Genomic DNA, 16,782 nt, shown 5'->3' on the forward strand with positions numbered 1-16,782 from the left:
TGGTTGGGAGTGAGGAGCAGTGAGCATAGGAGGGACTGAGGGTTGGGATTGAGGGGCACTGGGAGTAGAGGGGACATGGGTTTAGGCTGAAGAGCATCCTCATTTGGGGATCCAGCAGGACAGGGGAAGGCAGCAGGTGATTCTAATTCCTTAGGGATATTCTGTGTGTTTGTATGTGTGTGTGTGTGTGCAGGGGAGGACCATGCTCTATGCCCAGAGGCCTTTATTCCTCCAGGCTGCAAGGACACAGCGGTTGTCAGGAAGTTGCCCCTTCAAACCCACACACAAAAAGTATCAGAGGGGTAGCCGTGTTAGTCTGGATCTGTAAAAGCAACAAAGAATCCTGTGGCACCTTATAGACTAACAGACCCACACACAAAAAGGGCCTTCTGAGGAAAGGGAAAATCCTGCAGAGAAAAAGTAACATCAAGGAGGACTCCAGCAAGATAGGGTAAGATCTTGGTGAGTAGTTTATCACCTGGCCAGGGACTTGAACCCTGGACGCTTAGAGTAAAAGTCTGACATTTTGCCAACTGAGCTAGCCAGGCTCACAAAGTACAGAAATAAGTTGGCGCAGAGGAGAAATTAGTCAAGAAAACAAGAGTGGGAAACAATAGGGGAAACCTGGTGCTCTCTCTGGCCTGGTCAACACTACGAGTTTATATCAAGTTTAGCAGCGTTAAATCACATTAACCCTGCACTCGTCCACACAATGAAGCCCTTTATATCGATATGAAGGGCTCTTAATACCGGTATCTGTACTCCACCCAGACGAGGGGAGTAGCGCTGAAATCGGTATTGCCATGTCGGATTAGGGTTAGTGTGGCTGCAATTCGACGGTATTGGCCTCCAGGCGCCATCCCTCAGTGCACCATTGTGACTGCTCTGGACAGCAATCTGAACTCAGATGCACTGGCCAGGTTGACAGGAAAAGCCCTGCGAACTTTTGAATTTCATTTCCTGTTTGCCCAGCGTGGAGCGCCGATCAGCACAGGTGACCATGCAGTCCCAGAATCAAAATAGAGCTCCAGCATGGACTGTAGGGGAGATACTGAAGCTGATCTCTGTATGGAGAGATGAATCTGTTCTATCAGAACTCCGTTCCAAAAGACAAAATGCCAAAAACATTTGAAAAAATCTCCAAGGCTATGATGGATAGAGGCCACAACAGGGACTCAACACAGTGCTGAAACTTAAGGCGCTGAGACAAGCGTACCAGAAAGCCACAGAATGAAGTGGGCGCTCACGGAGGGAGGGGCGACTGACGTCTGTAGCTATCCCACAGTTCCCACACTCTCCGAAAACCATTTGAATTCTTGGCTGAGTTCCCAAAGCCTGAAGGGTCAAAAACATTGTCGCGGGTGGTTCAGGGTATAAGTCATCGCCCCTTCCTCTGTGAAAGCAATGTCACCGTATGTCTACTGGATGCTGCTGGCAGATATGGTGCTGCAGCGCTACACAGCAGCATCTCCTTCCCTTCCCTTGCGGATGGCAGATGGTACAGTAGGACTGGTATCCGTCGTCATCGTCCCGTGAGTGGTCCTGGCTGGCCTCAGTGAGGTCAGCCAGGGGTGCCTGGGCAAAAGGCAAGGGGATGCTGCTGTGTAGCGCTGCAGTACCGCGTCTGTCAGCACCATCCAGTAGAGATACTGTGACATGAAAAAAGGCTGAATGGGCTCCATGGTTGCCGTGCTATGGTGTCTGCCCAGGCAATCCAGGGAAAAGGGCGCGAATATTATTGTCTGCTGTTGCTTTCATGGAGGGAGCATTGAGTGACGACATTTACCCAGAATCACCCACGACACTGTTTTTGCCCCATCAGGCATTGGTATCTCAACCCAGAATTCCAATGGGCGGGAGAGACTGCGGGAACTATGGGATAGCTATGGGGTAGCTACCCACAGTGCAACGCTCCAGAAATCGATGCTAGCCTCAGTACATAGACACGCACCGCCGAATTAATGTGCTTAGTGGGGCCGCGTGCACTCGACTTTATATAATCTGTTTCCAAAAACTGGTTTCTGTAAAATCGGAATAATCCCGTAGTGTAGATATACCCTGTGATTAACAGCTTTGGTGGCTAATTGAAAGGCTGATGGTTCAAACTGTGAAAGTAGAATAAATTATATTGTAAAAATAAGAATGGATTAAAGAAATGTTGTATGTACCTTTAAGCAGAAATAAGAAATGTTGAAATACAGGTGCCAGGAAAAGAAACATTAGGCATAAACAATGGTGCTAATGGCAAAACATTAACAGAAGATGGGTAGTAGTTAGTAAGGGAATAAAATATGCATGCCTAGCCCAGGTAAACTTATCTGATTCTGCTCCCTTTGTTATCTTGTTAAGTTCTCATCCTTTTATCTGTATAAATAAGATAGTTTGTGTCTTGCATGGGGGCTCACATTATCTGGGTGTTATTAGCAGAAGCGCTGTGCTAATAAAACAGAGTGGTCTGACAAACTGTGAGTCCTGAGTCTAACTTTGACAAAACCCAAGTGAAGATGGAGGTGTTTTTTTTTGTAGTGATGAGAATCCAGTACATTTTAACAGGCAGAAAAATCTCCTCAATGCTGCTCTAGCCTCATTGGGCAAGCATAAGTAGCATTTTAACCAGATGCATTGGTGGTATAGTGGTGAGCATAGCTGCCTTCCAAGCAGTTGACTTGGGTTTAATTCCCAGCCAATGCAGGGATGAGATCTTTTCTCCCCTGGTAAGTGGTTTAATTTCACTCACATTTTATCAGTGTATCAATAGAATAAGAGAATCAATGTCCTGCAGGTCATTCAACACACAATGAAGGAAGAAAGGGGCAGGACTATACAAGGAGCTATTGGAGTTATCCTGGTATTACAACGTTTGGTTTATTTTTTTTAAAAAAAAACTTCCTTTACTTCCCTCTCCCTTTTAGACTCAGAGCCTTTAAGGTCAGAAGGGACCAGTGTGATCATCTAGTCTGACCTGCTGCAACTTGCAGGCCCAAAGACCCCACCCACCCACTCCTGTAATAGACCCGGGAGGGGAGGCAGCTCTGTGCACTGCCCCTACCCCAGGCAGCACATGGATGACCTCTGCTCCCCTCCCCCCATGGGTGTGCAGAGATGTGCCAAGAGCACTAAAGTGGCTCCCTGCCCACTCTGCCTCCGTCCGTCCGTGCCGCTCCCAGAAATGGCCAGCATGTCCCAGCATCCCCTGGGGCGGGGGGAGTGTCTCCATGTGCTGCCCCTGCCCCGAGTACCAACTCCGCAGCTCCCATTGGCCAGGAACTGCAGCCACTGGGAGCTCTGGGGGCGGCACCTGCAGGCAGCGGCGCACAGAGAGCCCTTGGCACGGCCCACCTAGGAGCTGCTGATGCAGGGTTGTGTGTACCGGTCACTTTGGGAGCTGCAGTGCCTGGGGTAAGCGCCACCCCTCCTGCACCCCAACCCCCTCCCCCAGCGCAGAGCCAGCATCCTGCACCCAAATTTCCTCCCAGAGTTTGCTTGTCTTCCTTTCACCCAGAACCATCCTTCTCCTGGGCTGCAAGTAGCCATCCCTGGGAAGCCAAGAGGCAGGCACAGGATTCTACCTCCCAGCAGCCAACCGCACCTCCCCAGGCTTTGCAGAACGAATAGTGGCGCTCTACTAACCCCACTTAGCCGCACTGAGGTGCTTAGCTTCTGCCCTGCCTTCCTCAGCTCGACTTTCCTCTTTTGCCCCATTCCTGCCTCACTTCCTCCTTTGGCAAGTCACACAGAGGAGGCAGCAGGAAGAGCTGGCCACCATAGGCAAACCTCCAAGGGCAGAGGAGACCAAGCCACAAGGCTTCAAAAGGTGACTGGCCAAGATGCTCTAGGTTTCCCCTGTTGATGCCAAGGCTTTTTCCTCAGCTCATTTCACCACCCTCTGCCATGCAGGGGTTGGGGTTATTGCAGGTGTTACCCAAAATTGGGCCAGCTAATAAGCAAAGGGAGGACTAATGACCCACCAGAGTTTGGCAGAAAGCAGCACATTTATTATACTGACAGCTAAGCTCAAAATAAGTGGGGGGGGGGAGGGGAGGTGGGTGGTCACACTCGCACTCGCATACTCACGCTCCCAGGACTGGCACAGCACTGGAGATGTCAGGATTCAGCAAGGTAAGTGTCCCACAGTGCAGCTATGGACGGTGCGATGAAGATAAGTCTTCCTGAGGCACAATGAAATGCAACGCTGTGAACCACTGGCCAGGCGGTCCGGGCAAAGGGCATTCACTGGAGGTACAAGCTTGTGAGTGCTCTCCTGAGCACAGGGCCCCTTCCCCTTTTAAGGGCCTGCACCTCATGGCCTGCGACTAGAGATGACTTGGCTGCATCTGATTGGTCACACTCCACCTTGGGCAGTGTCCATGCTCTGGGTGTGTGAGTGCTGCCTAATTAGCGTCCCAGACACCTTGTCTACCTGGGAGCTCTTCTGCTCTTCAACCAGCCCATTCATCCCACCAGCATTCCAGGAGGGAGAAAGCCACTTCACAGGCATTCAGAGAGGGAGAGGAGAGAAAAGTGGGAGCAGGGGAAGTATAACAGACCATCTGAGCATAGAAATCACTGCTGCTCCTACAACAGCAGGGACAGGCCAGGAGGAGCTGGGAAAACTAAGCCATGGTGTTTCTGCCTGGTTTTGAACCAGGGACCTTTTGCGTGTTAAGCAAACGTGATAACCATTACACTACAGAAACTCTGTCATAGGGTTCTGCCCCTCCCACATAAGAAGGTGTGAGTAACAGCAGGGGAACAAATAAACATGGGGAAATAGCTTTACTTTGTGTAATGACCCATCCACTCCCAGTCTTTATTCAAGCCTAATTTAATGGTGTCCACTTTGCAAATTAATTCCAATTCAGCAGTCTCTCCTGGGAGTCTGGTTTTTTGTTGTAATATTGCGACTTTTAGGTTATCATCGAGTGACCAGGGAGATTGAAGTGTTCTCCGACTGGTTTTTGAATGTTATAATTCTTGACATGTGATTTGTGTCCATTTATTATTTTACGTAGAGACTGTCTGGTTTGGCCAATGTGCATGGCAGAGGGGCATTGCTGGCACATAATAGCATATATCACATTGGTAGATGTGCAGGTGAACGAGCCTCTGATAGTGTGGCTGATGTGATTAGGTATTATGATGGTGTCCCCTGAATAGATATGTGGACAGAGTTGGCAATGGGCTTTGTTGCAAGGATAGGTTCCTGGGTTAGTGTTTTTGTTGTGTGGTTGCTGGTAAGTATTTGCTTCAGGTTGGGGGGCTGTCTGTAAGCAAGGACTGGCCTGTCTCCCAAGATCTGTGAGAGTGAGGGATAGGTTGTAGATCCTTGATGATGCACTGGAGAGGTTTCAGTTGGGGGCTGAAGGTGATGGCTAGTGGTGTTCTGTTACTTTCTTTGTTGGGCCTGTCCTGTAGTAGGTGACTTCTGGGTACTCTTCTGGCTCTGTCAATCTGTTTTTTCACTTCAGCAGGTGGGTATTGTAGTTGTAAGAATAGCTGATAGAGATCTTGTAGGTGTTTGTCTCTGTCTGAGGGGTTGGAGCAAATGCGGTTGTATCTTAGAGCTTGGCTGTAGACAATGGATTGTGTGGTGTGCTCTGGTGAAAGCTGGAGGCATGTAGGTAAGTATAACGGTCAGTAGGTTTATGGTATAGGGTGCTGTTTATGTGACGATCGCTTATTAGCACTGTAGTGTCCAGGAAGTGGATTTCTTGTGTGGACTGGTCCAGGCTGAGGTTGATGGTGGGATGGAAATTGTTGAAATCATGGTGGAATTCCTCAAGGGCTTCTTTTCCACGGGTTCAGACGATGAAGATGTCATCAGTGTAGCGCAAGTAGAGTAGGGGCATTCAGGGCCGCCCAGAGGGGGGGGCAAGAGGGGCAATTTGCCCCAGGCCCCGAGCTCCACAGGGGCCCCCACCAGAGTTTTTCGGGGCCCCCGGAGCGGGGTCCCTCACTCGCTCCGGGGGGCCCGGCAAACTCTTGCGCAGCTGGGCGCAGGAGCTGCTTCTGCTCCCGGTCTTCGCCGGCGGGGGGTCCTTCCGCTCCTGGGCGGAAGGACCCCGCCGCTGGCGAATTACCGCCGAGCGGAGGCGGGACCGGCGCGGCGCAGCCCGGTCTTCGGCGGTAATTGGCGGCGGGGCCCTTCCGTTCGGGACCCGCCACGAAGTGCCCGAAGACCCGCGGCGGGGGCCCCCCGCCGCCGAATTCCCGCCGAATCCCAGGCTGCGCCGGCGCCAGGTCCCTCTCCGGCGGTAATTCGGCGGCGGGGGGGGGGTCCCCGCGGGTCTTCGGGGCACTTCGGCGGCGGGTCCAGGAACGGAAGGGCTCCTCACCGCCGAAGACCCCGGGCCCCCGGAATCCTCTGGGCGGCCCTGGGGGCATTAGTGGATGAGAGCTGAGGAAACATTGTTCTAAGTCAGCCATAAAAATGTTGGCATACTGGGGGGGCCATGCGAGTACCCATAGCACTGCCACTGACTTGAAGGTATACATTGTCCCCAAATCTGAAATAGTTATGGGTGAGGACAAAGTCACAAAGTTCAGCCACCAGGTTTGCCGTGACATTATCTTTCCTGATGGCTTGTAGTCCATCTTTGTGTGGAATGTTGGTGTAGAGGGCTTTTTGGCCTGCTGCTTCTCTGTCTTGGAGGTTTTTGTCAGCCCTGGCACACAAAAAGGGTATCATTGCAAGCGCCCACGAAGGTGAGAAGAATTTTTGCCTGCCTTGCTCAGCTTGACTTGCTTCCTCACCCCATTCCTGCCTTAGATCCTGGGTCGCCTGGTGGCTGAAGATGGTCCATTGTCTCAAGCGGTGCCAGAGCCTGACACAGTGCCCCTGGGCAGCCTTTGCTCTGCACATGCCGGCCGTGCACATTTGCAAATACTTTAAAGCTCCTGCCAGAAAGTTCTGGGGACAGTTGCTCACCTTCAGAGGAAGCTCCCTAAAATTGACCTGTCTCACCTAGTGGTACATTGACCTCTGTTCAGACTGAGCCGAAGGCGGGGGGAGGGGCTCGCTGCTGCTGCTGTGGCCGCCGCTGCTGTGAGGGTGTCCACTGTTGTGGATGAAGCCATCCTGCAAGCACCTTCAGCCTTCCACCTAGCCACCCACTGAAAATCGTGTAGGGTGTAAGGTGGGGGTAGAAGAACACTGCGGGGGAGCTCCTCCTTCTCCCACCTTGGAAGACCCAGCAGGGTTTGTGGCACAGGAATTGTCCTCAGATCCCACCGAGACTTGAGCTCAGATTGCAGAGTTCAAAGTCCTAAGTGCAGGCCCTTACACCATGGGACCAATAGGGAACCCCCAGACCTCTGCTGAGGATGACCCTGTGCAGGGAGCCCTGCATTTGCTCATCAAGTTGGCATGCAGCAGTTTGCTGCAGCTCCCAGAGGCCTTTCTTAATCCAGACTGAGAGGCCAGTGGGCATGTGAGGAAGTTGCCCCTTCAGTCCCAGGGAGTACATTGCCCTTCCTAGTGAAAAGCCAAGTCCTGGGGAAAAGAAGTGATGTCAAACAACACCCTGGAGAGATGCCTTTTTTCATTTTGTGGACCATATAGAACATGGGTTGCAACCAAGGTCCTGCAGTGGCACCAAATCTTAGATAAAGGGGGTCATCTAAGGTGTCTAAGACCAGATTATGGGTTGCTGGTTATAATTATGCTGTCTATATGTCTGTATCATTTGTAGTTAAAGTTATAAGTATTGGCTCTGTAATGTCTATAGTTTGTAATTCTGCTCTGCCTCTGGGAAGTGTCCCAGACAAGCTGATGTTAGCCCGGCATAGCTGGATTGATGGCCCATTAAAGGGCCATCGGCTACACAATTGACCCATGGAGAGAAGGCAGACACGCCTTGTGACTCAGCAAAGTATGCAGGGACTGGCCCATGTGACTCTAGGCTCCATTTTGCTGTAAATTTCCACAGTGAAGACAAAGGGATTCTTACACCTGGAAAAGTCTATATAAGGCCAATGCCTCATCTCCATCTTGTCTTCAATCCTGCTTCTGACCTCTGGAGGGACTTTGCTACAAACTGAAGCTCTACACCAGGGACTGAGGACCCATCCCAGAGGGGGATGCATTCCAGAGACTTAAATTGAACCTGCAGTTTACTCCATCACTGCTGCAAGCCTGAACTAAGAACTTTGCTATTACTGTATGTAATTGATTCCATTTAACCAATTCTACCTCTCTTCTCTACCTTTTTCCCTTTGTAAATAAACCTTTAGATTTTAGATTCTAAAGGATTGGCAACAGCGTGATTTGTGGGTAAGATCTGATGTGTATATTGACCTGGGTCTGGGGCTTGGTCCTTTGGGATTGAGAGAACCTTTTTCTTTTATTGGGGTGTTGGTTTTCATAACCATTTATCCCCAGGACGAGTGCACTGGTGGTGATACTGGGAGACTGGAGTGTCTAAGGAAATTGCTTGTGTGACTTGTGGTTAGCCAGTGGGGTGAGACCAAAGTCCTTTTGTCTGGCTGGTTTGGTTTGCCTTAGAGGTGGAAAAACCCCAGCCTAGGGCTGTAACTGCCCTGTTTGAGCAATTGGTCCTGATTTGGCACTCTCAGTTGGGTCCCGCCAGAATCGCTCCGTCACAGTGGCGTAGTCGGCAGGATCCACAGAACCAGGTCAATTAAGCTTTGGGTCAGAACCCCACGCTATCCAAAATTTAAATGTGGGATTGAGAGTTTGGTTGGTTAAAGATCAGTGACCATGAGACAGAAAGCATCAGGAAAAGCAAGGAAACTGCAAGCCTTGAGAGACAGCCTGCAGTTTGATTATGAGCAAGAACTGGCAAAAATTCGAATGGAAGAGAAGCAAGTCTTGGCCCAGCTGGAGAAAGAGGCGGCTGAGAGAAAGAGAGAGGCGGCTGAGAGAAAGAGAGAGGCGGCTGAGAGAAAGAGAGAGGCTGCTAAGAGAGAAGAAAAAGCTCGTAAGGGACGTCTGGAGGTGCTGGCTGCTGAGGAGGAGACTCACAAAATACAACAAGAAACTGCTAGACTCCAGCTCCAAGTCAAAAAAGCAAGGGAAGAACGGCAGAAACTGTATCCTCTTGGAAATCCAGTTTATAACTGTGTTGATATATGGGGTTACTCTGGGCAGTTTTCTATGTTTAACCAGTTTTGCTATGGCTGGGGAGATGGGAGTTCTAACCTGGGGAGAAATATCTGTTTGTCTGTGCAAGAAAGCAGTGTGTCTGGGAATGAAGTTTCTGAATGTCTGTCTAATGTCTCAGAAGTGAATCTGGAGTTAGATCAAGAGCAAAAAGATCTCATTGGGGAGGAAAATGTTTCTCGGGTTAAATCCCTAACTGAGGAGGGAGAGGGTAAATTTGTAATGGGTAATGGATTGTTGGCTAGTGCAGCTTGTAGAAGTAAACCTGAAATGGGTAACTGTGATTTGCTAAAAGTAGCTCAGTGTAGTGAAAAGAGCAGCAGCTTATCTGTTGGGAGAGGCAATGTGCCTGGTAGGGAAAGTTTGGGGGAGCCTAGGCAGCCTTGTGAGCTGATGGCTTTGTCTAATCAGCAGTTTGGGAAGGGAGAGATAGTGGAAGATGAGTGTCCCTGTCCCTTACCTGTTTCCTGTGTGGAGAAATGTGACAGTGAGGGGAATGTGCCTGTCTCTGTCAGGGGTATTGACTTGCCTATGAAGGGAGCTACCTCGGTCTCCAAGCAGTTGTCTGTGAACAGCCCTGTGTGCTGGGACAAGGGAAATGAGGTCCCAAGCTGTGTGTCTGGTGAAGGAGAATGTGTCTCCGGCTCTTCTGTGTCTGTGGAGCAGACAGAAGGGGCCTTTCGGCCTGTGATGGGTGAGGGTGATTCAGTTGTCTCGAAGTTGGTTGTAAATACAGCTAAAGCCCAGGAAGGGAATGGTCCTGAGTTTGGGTCTGCTGGGGAGAATGGCACTGTGACTAGGTTGCATCCAGTTAGTGTCTTAGCAAAATCCCAGAGAACAGACAATTCTGGTGCTTGTGGTTTGCCAGTTGCTAATGTGTGGTTGGAAAAGGGTGCAGCAACTCTGTCTGATCAGGGTGATACCCCAGCCAGGGCACAAGGAGAGCATAAAGGTGATTTAATTGTGTTACCGACTGACAGTTTGACAACTTGTAGCAAGAAGGAAAAGATTCCTGAACTTGTTCATGGCCAAGGGAAGGAGACTGCTTCTGACCTGTTATCTAGAAAGTCTGTAGCATCTGTGGTTGCTCAGGGAAGTGTTCCTTTAGAGCAAGCCCTAGGTGAAGAGGGGAAGGGCAGAATTTCTAAGAGGGGTGAATTGCTGCTTAGAGAAGCTCCTAGGGAAAGGAATCCTCATGGTAGCCTGTGCAAGCAGTTTACTGCAATTGAAGGGTGTAAAAGTGATTTAATCAAGGAAGTTTCAGTTCCTAACAGCCAGAAATTTTCTGTTGTGAATGGATCCACTGACTTTCCTTTTGAGAGATCCAGTGTGGGCAGCTTTGAAAAGGTCTCAGGTGGAGTAGAAGCTGTTAAGGAAGTTGAGCAGCCCTATAACCACCTGGCTGTGTGTGGCCAGCTTGTGGGGGAGACAATGGTGTTGGGACAGGAATGTCTCCATGCTGAATCTGTAAGTGAGCAGTCTGTGCTTCAAGATCTGAGGACAGATTCAGTTACTGGTGTTTCAGAGCAGAACAGTTGTATGGCTAAATGCTTGAGGAGGCAGGGGAGAGCAAGCCAGCTCTCACCCTCAGACTCTTTGGATTTGTGTGGTATCTCTGTGAGACAAAGTCCAGCCTTGGAATCCATAGCAGCTGAAGAGTTAAAAGCTAGTGTCTGTGTTGATGCGAATTACTTGGCTGGCAGGGAGAAGACAGAATTGCTAATAGCTGTTAGCACAGAGGGCCCGCCTCATCAGCCAGTGAATTCTGTTAAGCAAGAGAAATCAGGGTTTAATCCAGAAGGAAAGAGAAGACTGAATTTTGAAAAGGGAAGCCACAGGTTAACCCTAAAATGCCCAAACTCCAATGGTATTGAGCCAAGGGTGTGGCATGACAAACATCATTGTAAATGGACACTTGCAATGAATTTGTTGTTATTTCTAATGCTAATTTTTGTAACTAATGTGTTGCTATTGCCAAGAACTGTAAAAATGTACGATGTGCCTAATCTTTTGGAAAATCCCTTAAACATGTTGAAAGGAATACATGAAAACACACTTTATGTTAAAGGGCCTTGCTATACTGATGTTTCACAGTTAATGCATGCAAACAGTGTTGGAACTTTTCACAGGGGAAAATACATTCCAGACCTGATGTGCTCTATGAGAGGGGAAACTGAGGCACACTACCATATTGCTTTCATGGCTAAATGCCAAGATTCCTGTTCTATGAACAACATCAATATCTACATTGGTGTAATGTTAATTGGGTTCCAAACATTGGCCAAAGCTGGTATGGATAAAGTAGCTGTTTTCTTTAGCTCTTGGCAAGATCACATGAAACATACAGGAACCATGCTGCAAAAGCTAACCAAGTTATACCTTGAGTTTGTAAGGAGATTCATTCATGTTATTGAACATGACTTTGATAAACCATTTCGGTTATACACTGGTACGGCCTCTAGCCCAACACTAGCTGTAGTGAGACAAACCCAAGGAAAGGGGGCTCTTGGGATGCAGTCAGCGATGTTTTGTCATCCCTTCCTGCATCAATTTTGCGTTGGGGGTGTGACGTTATTGATATAAATTGGGACCATATAGAACATGGGTTGCAACCAAGGTCCTGCAGTGGCACCAAATCTTAGATAAAGGGGGTCATCTAAGGTGTCTAAGACCAGATTATGGGTTGCTGGTTATAATTATGCTGTCTATATGTCTGTATCATTTGTAGTTAAAGTTATAAGTATTGGCTCTGTAATGTCTATAGTTTGTAATTCTGCTCTGCCTCTGGGAAGTGTCCCAGACAAGCTGATGTTAGCCCGGCATAGCTGGATTGATGGCCCATTAAAGGGCCATCGGCTACACAATTGACCCATGGAGAGAAGGCAGACACGCCTTGTGACTCAGCAAAGTATGCAGGGACTGGCCCATGTGACTCTAGGCTCCATTTTGCTGTAAATTTCCACAGTGAAGACAAAGGGATTCTTACACCTGGAAAAGTCTATATAAGGCCAATGCCTCATCTCCATCTTGTCTTCAATCCTGCTTCTGACCTCTGGAGGGACTTTGCTACAAACTGAAGCTCTACACCAGGGACTGAGGACCCATCCCAGAGGGGGATGCATTCCAGAGACTTAAATTGAACCTGCAGTTTACTCCATCACTGCTGCAAGCCTGAACTAAGAACTTTGCTATTACTGTATGTAATTGATTCCATTTAACCAATTCTACCTCTCTTCTCTACCTTTTTCCCTTTGTAAATAAACCTTTAGATTTTAGATTCTAAAGGATTGGCAACAGCGTGATTTGTGGGTAAGATCTGATGTGTATATTGACCTGGGTCTGGGGCTTGGTCCTTTGGGATTGAGAGAACCTTTTTCTTTTATTGGGGTGTTGGTTTTCATAACCATTTATCCCCAGGACGAGTGCACTGGTGGTGATACTGGGAGACTGGAGTGTCTAAGGAAATTGCTTGTGTGACTTGTGGTTAGCCAGTGGGGTGAGACCAAAGTCCTTTTGTCTGGCTGGTTTGGTTTGCCTTAGAGGTGGAAAAACCCCAGCCTAGGGCTGTAACTGCCCTGTTTGAGCAATTGGTCCTGATTTGGCACTCTCAGTTGGGTCCCGCCAGAATCGCTCCGTCACACCCCTTCAGTCCCAGGGAGTACATTGCCCTTCCTAGTGAAAAGCCAAGTCCTGGGGAAAAGAAGTGATGTCAAACAACACCCTGGAGAGATGCCTTTTTTCATTTTGTGGAGAAAGGTTCTTTTTTTACCTGACCAGGGACTTGAACCCTGGACCCTCAGATTAAAAGTTTGACGTTCTATCAACTGAGCTAACCAGGCTCATCTTTAAAAAAAAAAAAGCAAATTTCACACAGAAGAGAAACTAGTCATGAAAATGAGGGCAGGAAACAATACAGAAAACCTGCTACTCTCGCTCTCTTAGCAGTCCTAGCCCCAGCCTGATCCTCCATCCACCACCCTGAGGCCTTATTCTTTTTTTAGTTAACTATCAAATCCAGGAGAAAACACAGTTATACAAAGCAAAACGAAATCACAAACAGAAATGTCATTGCAAATACAAAAATAAAAAAGGAAAATGCAATTCCCATCGCTTTATCATGTCTGGGCCATTCCTGTATCGAGAGCACCCACCAAGGTCCCTGTGTGCTTACGAGAAACCTGGAGGAACTCATACCACAGCCTGAACATGAAACTCAACTACTCCCAGGTGCTGCAGTAAAACCCTTTCCCTGCTGTGAAGTTGCACTCCATAGGATTTTATGAAAATATGCTAATGAGTGTGAATATAAAGTGACTGGACTATGCTTCATGCCAAAGGGCTCTTGTAAGGTATCATTACAAAGCTTATAATCCACTGTGTGTGTTCATCCTATTTGTATGAACTGATCATTCTTGTATCTGAAATTAGAAATATGAACTATAACTCTGAGGTCCTGTTGTAATGATGCAAATCATGGGCCATTAATAGTGGTTTGGAATCTTGATGGCTCCCATTAACCAGGACAATTGACTGGAGATGGCTCTGTCCTGCACCATCCGTGAGTCAGGCCAGGAAGAATGAAGGCTTGGGGGTCTCACAGGATGCAGCTTTTCAGCCATGAGGCTATGGCTACACTTGCACTTCAAAGCCCTGCCGCGGCAGCGCTGCCGTGGCAGCGCTTTGAAGTGCTAAGTGTAGTCAAAGCACCAGCGCTGGGAGAGAGCTCTCCCAGCGCTGTCCGTACTCCACCTCCCTGTGGGGAATAACGTACAGCGCTGGGAGCCGCACTCCCAGCGCTGGGGCTTTGACCACACTGGCGCTTTGCAGCGCCACAATTTGCAGTGCTGGAGAGGGTGTGTTTTCACACCCTGCTGCAGCGCTGCAAATTTGCAAGTGTAGCCATGCCCTGAGACTCCAGTACGTTTTAACAGGAAGAAAATCTCCTCCTTTCTGGCTTAGCCCCATTTGACTCTTCTGCCTGTCTCTCCCCCCACTCCAGTCTCTTTCCTTCCCCATTGGGGCCGTGCAGAGAGGAGCGCCAGTCAGTCTCTGTCACAGTCTGTATCCCATAAAGGGAGGGAGGGGTCGCTCTAAAACACTGATATTGGGGAGGGGAGGGGTGGGCATGGTTAGGGGGAGAAAGGATAGAGACCTAATAGTGGGGCCCAGAGAGACTGGGGAGATCCCCTGCTGCCCCCCCATCAGCCAGCTGTGGGAAGAACAACTGTGGTGGTGGGGGGTCTCCCCATGCTGCCCCCCCCCAAGTGCCATCTCTGCCAATGGTGGCAATGGGAGCTGCAAGGGTGGAGTCTGCGGGCAGCCGTGCTCAGAGACACCCCCGGCCCTCCCGCTTAGGGGCTGCTGCCAGAGGTGGGTGCAGGTTGCTTTTGCAAGATGCCCAAGGTAAATGCTGCACCCCTCACCCTCTCCTGCACCCCCAACCGCCTGCCCCAACCCAGACCCCACACCTGCACCCAAACTCCCTCCAAGAGCCTGCCTCCTGCACCCTATCCTGCACCCCAACCCCCTGAATGAGCCCAGACCTTGCACCCAAACTCCCTCCCAGAGGCTTAGGGAGGTGCATGGGGAGCCTTAGGCAGGTGTGTGTGGGGAGGGGGTGGGGCAGGACTTGGTCCCATTCTGGGAACGACCAAAAATTATACAAACCTGCCTCCCCTGTCCAGCCCAACCTTCTGCTGATGCACCTCAGCCCACACCCGTGCAAGGTTTGAAGCTTCCATTGCTTAAATTCCAGGACACTGAGGGATTTCAGCTCCCCTTTGCCCAGAGGGAACCTTCACCCCACTCCCAACCAGGTTCTTGTCCATGGGATCACTGTAGGGGGGCTGGGTCCCACTGGGTCTTTTCTCTCTCTGTGACAGGCCAGGGTGCAATAACTGGGGCATCTGAGCACCCAGGACCTTCTGTGGGGCTGCCATTCCCCTTCCCCTTCTGTGGTCTCGTCTGTCATTGACTCCAGCCTTTTTTCTATCCATCGTCAGCACCATCCCAAGCAAGCTGCACTCGCCTCAAAAAGACAAAGAGTCCTGTGGCACCTTACAGACAAACAGACGTATTGGAGCATGAGCTTTCGTGGGTGAATCCCCACTTCGTCAGATGAATGGAGTGGAAATTTGCAGGGGCAGGTATAAATATGCAGGCAAGAATCAGCCTAGAGATAAGGAGGTTAGTTCAATCAGGGAGGATGAGGCCCTCTTCTAGCAGCTGAGGTGTGAACATCAAGGGAGGAGAAACTGCTTTTGTAGTTGGCTAGCCAGGCACAGAATTCCCACTCCATTCACCCACGAAAGCTTATGCTCCTGTACGTCTGTTAGTTTGTAAGGTGCCACAGGACTCTGTCGCTTTGTACAGATCCAGACTAACACAGCTACCCCTGTGATACTCAAAAAGACAGTGTCCCCTGGTGGGTGTAAATCACTGACCTCTCTCCTCTCTGAGCACTGACTGTGTTTCCTTGCCTCTCAGTCTGAGCAGATGGGACCTTTCCCTCCAGTGCTGGAGGATTCACCCTTCTCATCTACCCTTGTCCCAAGCAGCACTGCGGGTGGGAATCTTACATGTACTGAGGTGACTTAGGAGCAGAAGCCCCCCCAGACCTTCCATGCAATTGGCACTTGCCCCTCACTGAGCAGGATTAAAACTAGGCATGAGCAAAGCAGCAGGGTGAAAAAAAAACTTTGAAATACTAGGGATTGAACCCAGGGCCTCATACATGCAAAGCATGTGCTCTACCACTGAGCTACATCCCCTAGATGGGCTGCAGGTTACACTCAGAGCTCTCCTACTCCCAGAGCATCCAGTGGCCTAAGAGCAGCATGGGGGACACATTCCCTGCTCTGAGGGCCAAACCTGCGGTCCTGGAGGTTGCTGGTTCTTAGGGGTCACTTTGCAGCAGGGCCAGATTCGATGTGTGGGGCAGAGAGAGTGGGTGCCCTGGGCTCAGGGTGCAGAGATACACTCAGCCCTCTCCCCTGCATTGGGTGGGGGGTGCTGCCACCTCCTGCTGGAAGGTAATGGGAGGGGAGGGGCGCTGTGAGTCACTCAGCACCTGACTCTGGTGGCGGAAGTGGTGTGGGAAGCTCCAGGTATTTCTAGGATCTGCTATTGCCACCTGCCTGTGAAGTCCAGCTTTCCCCAGCACATTCACTGCGGTGCAATTGGGTCACTGTTTCCATGGCTGAACAGCAAAGAGTCACTCCCAGTTTCCCTTCTATCTGCAGCAGGATTAGCCTGTGTCAGTGGTTAATGAGGTGGCTCTAGTTGTAGATTGTTATTCATTCCCCACCTTGACAATTCACACAGTCCCTTTCCTGCTCAAATTCCGAGCACCTCAGTGATCCTGGTAGCAGGGGTTGGGTCCTGAGATTTTCAGGGTCCTTTTTCCCCTCCACCTGGAGTGAACTCAGCTTTTCCCCCATCCCAGACAATCCATGAAATAACAACAGGGGCATAAAGAAAGAGGGGAGGGAACATCTCACAGCCAGGGCTGGATGTGCCCAGGGCCCCCTGCTTGTCCATTGTTTCCCTGGAATTTGGCCCCCTGCTTTGCACAAGGGACAGAGAAAGATCTTGCTGTTCCTGTGTCTGTGCAAGGAAAATTGTGCTTCCCTAGGAAAGAGAGGCGGGAAATGGCCCCATGG

At 49.9% G+C, this 16,782-nt stretch overlaps 3 non-coding genes across 3 annotated transcripts; 1 reads left to right on the forward strand and 2 right to left on the reverse strand.

Moving 5' to 3' along the window:
• Positions 1–2,619: 2,619 nt before the first annotated feature.
• TRNAG-UCC lies at positions 2,620–2,691 on the forward strand. The gene has a single exon. It is a non-coding gene; the product is annotated as a tRNA-Gly (tRNA).
• A 1,933-nt stretch (positions 2,692–4,624) lies between these two features.
• TRNAV-AAC lies at positions 4,625–4,697 on the reverse strand. Its single transcript has one exon. It is a non-coding gene; the product is annotated as a tRNA-Val (tRNA).
• Positions 4,698–15,819: 11,122 nt separating this feature from the next.
• Positions 15,820–15,891, reverse strand: TRNAA-UGC. The gene has a single exon. It is a non-coding gene; the product is annotated as a tRNA-Ala (tRNA).
• Between the last annotated feature and the right edge of the window lie 891 nt (positions 15,892–16,782).

This window comes from Mauremys reevesii, linkage group 12 (assembly GCF_016161935.1).
Source record: "Mauremys reevesii isolate NIE-2019 linkage group 12, ASM1616193v1, whole genome shotgun sequence".
Lineage (NCBI taxonomy): Eukaryota > Metazoa > Chordata > Testudines > Geoemydidae > Mauremys > Mauremys reevesii.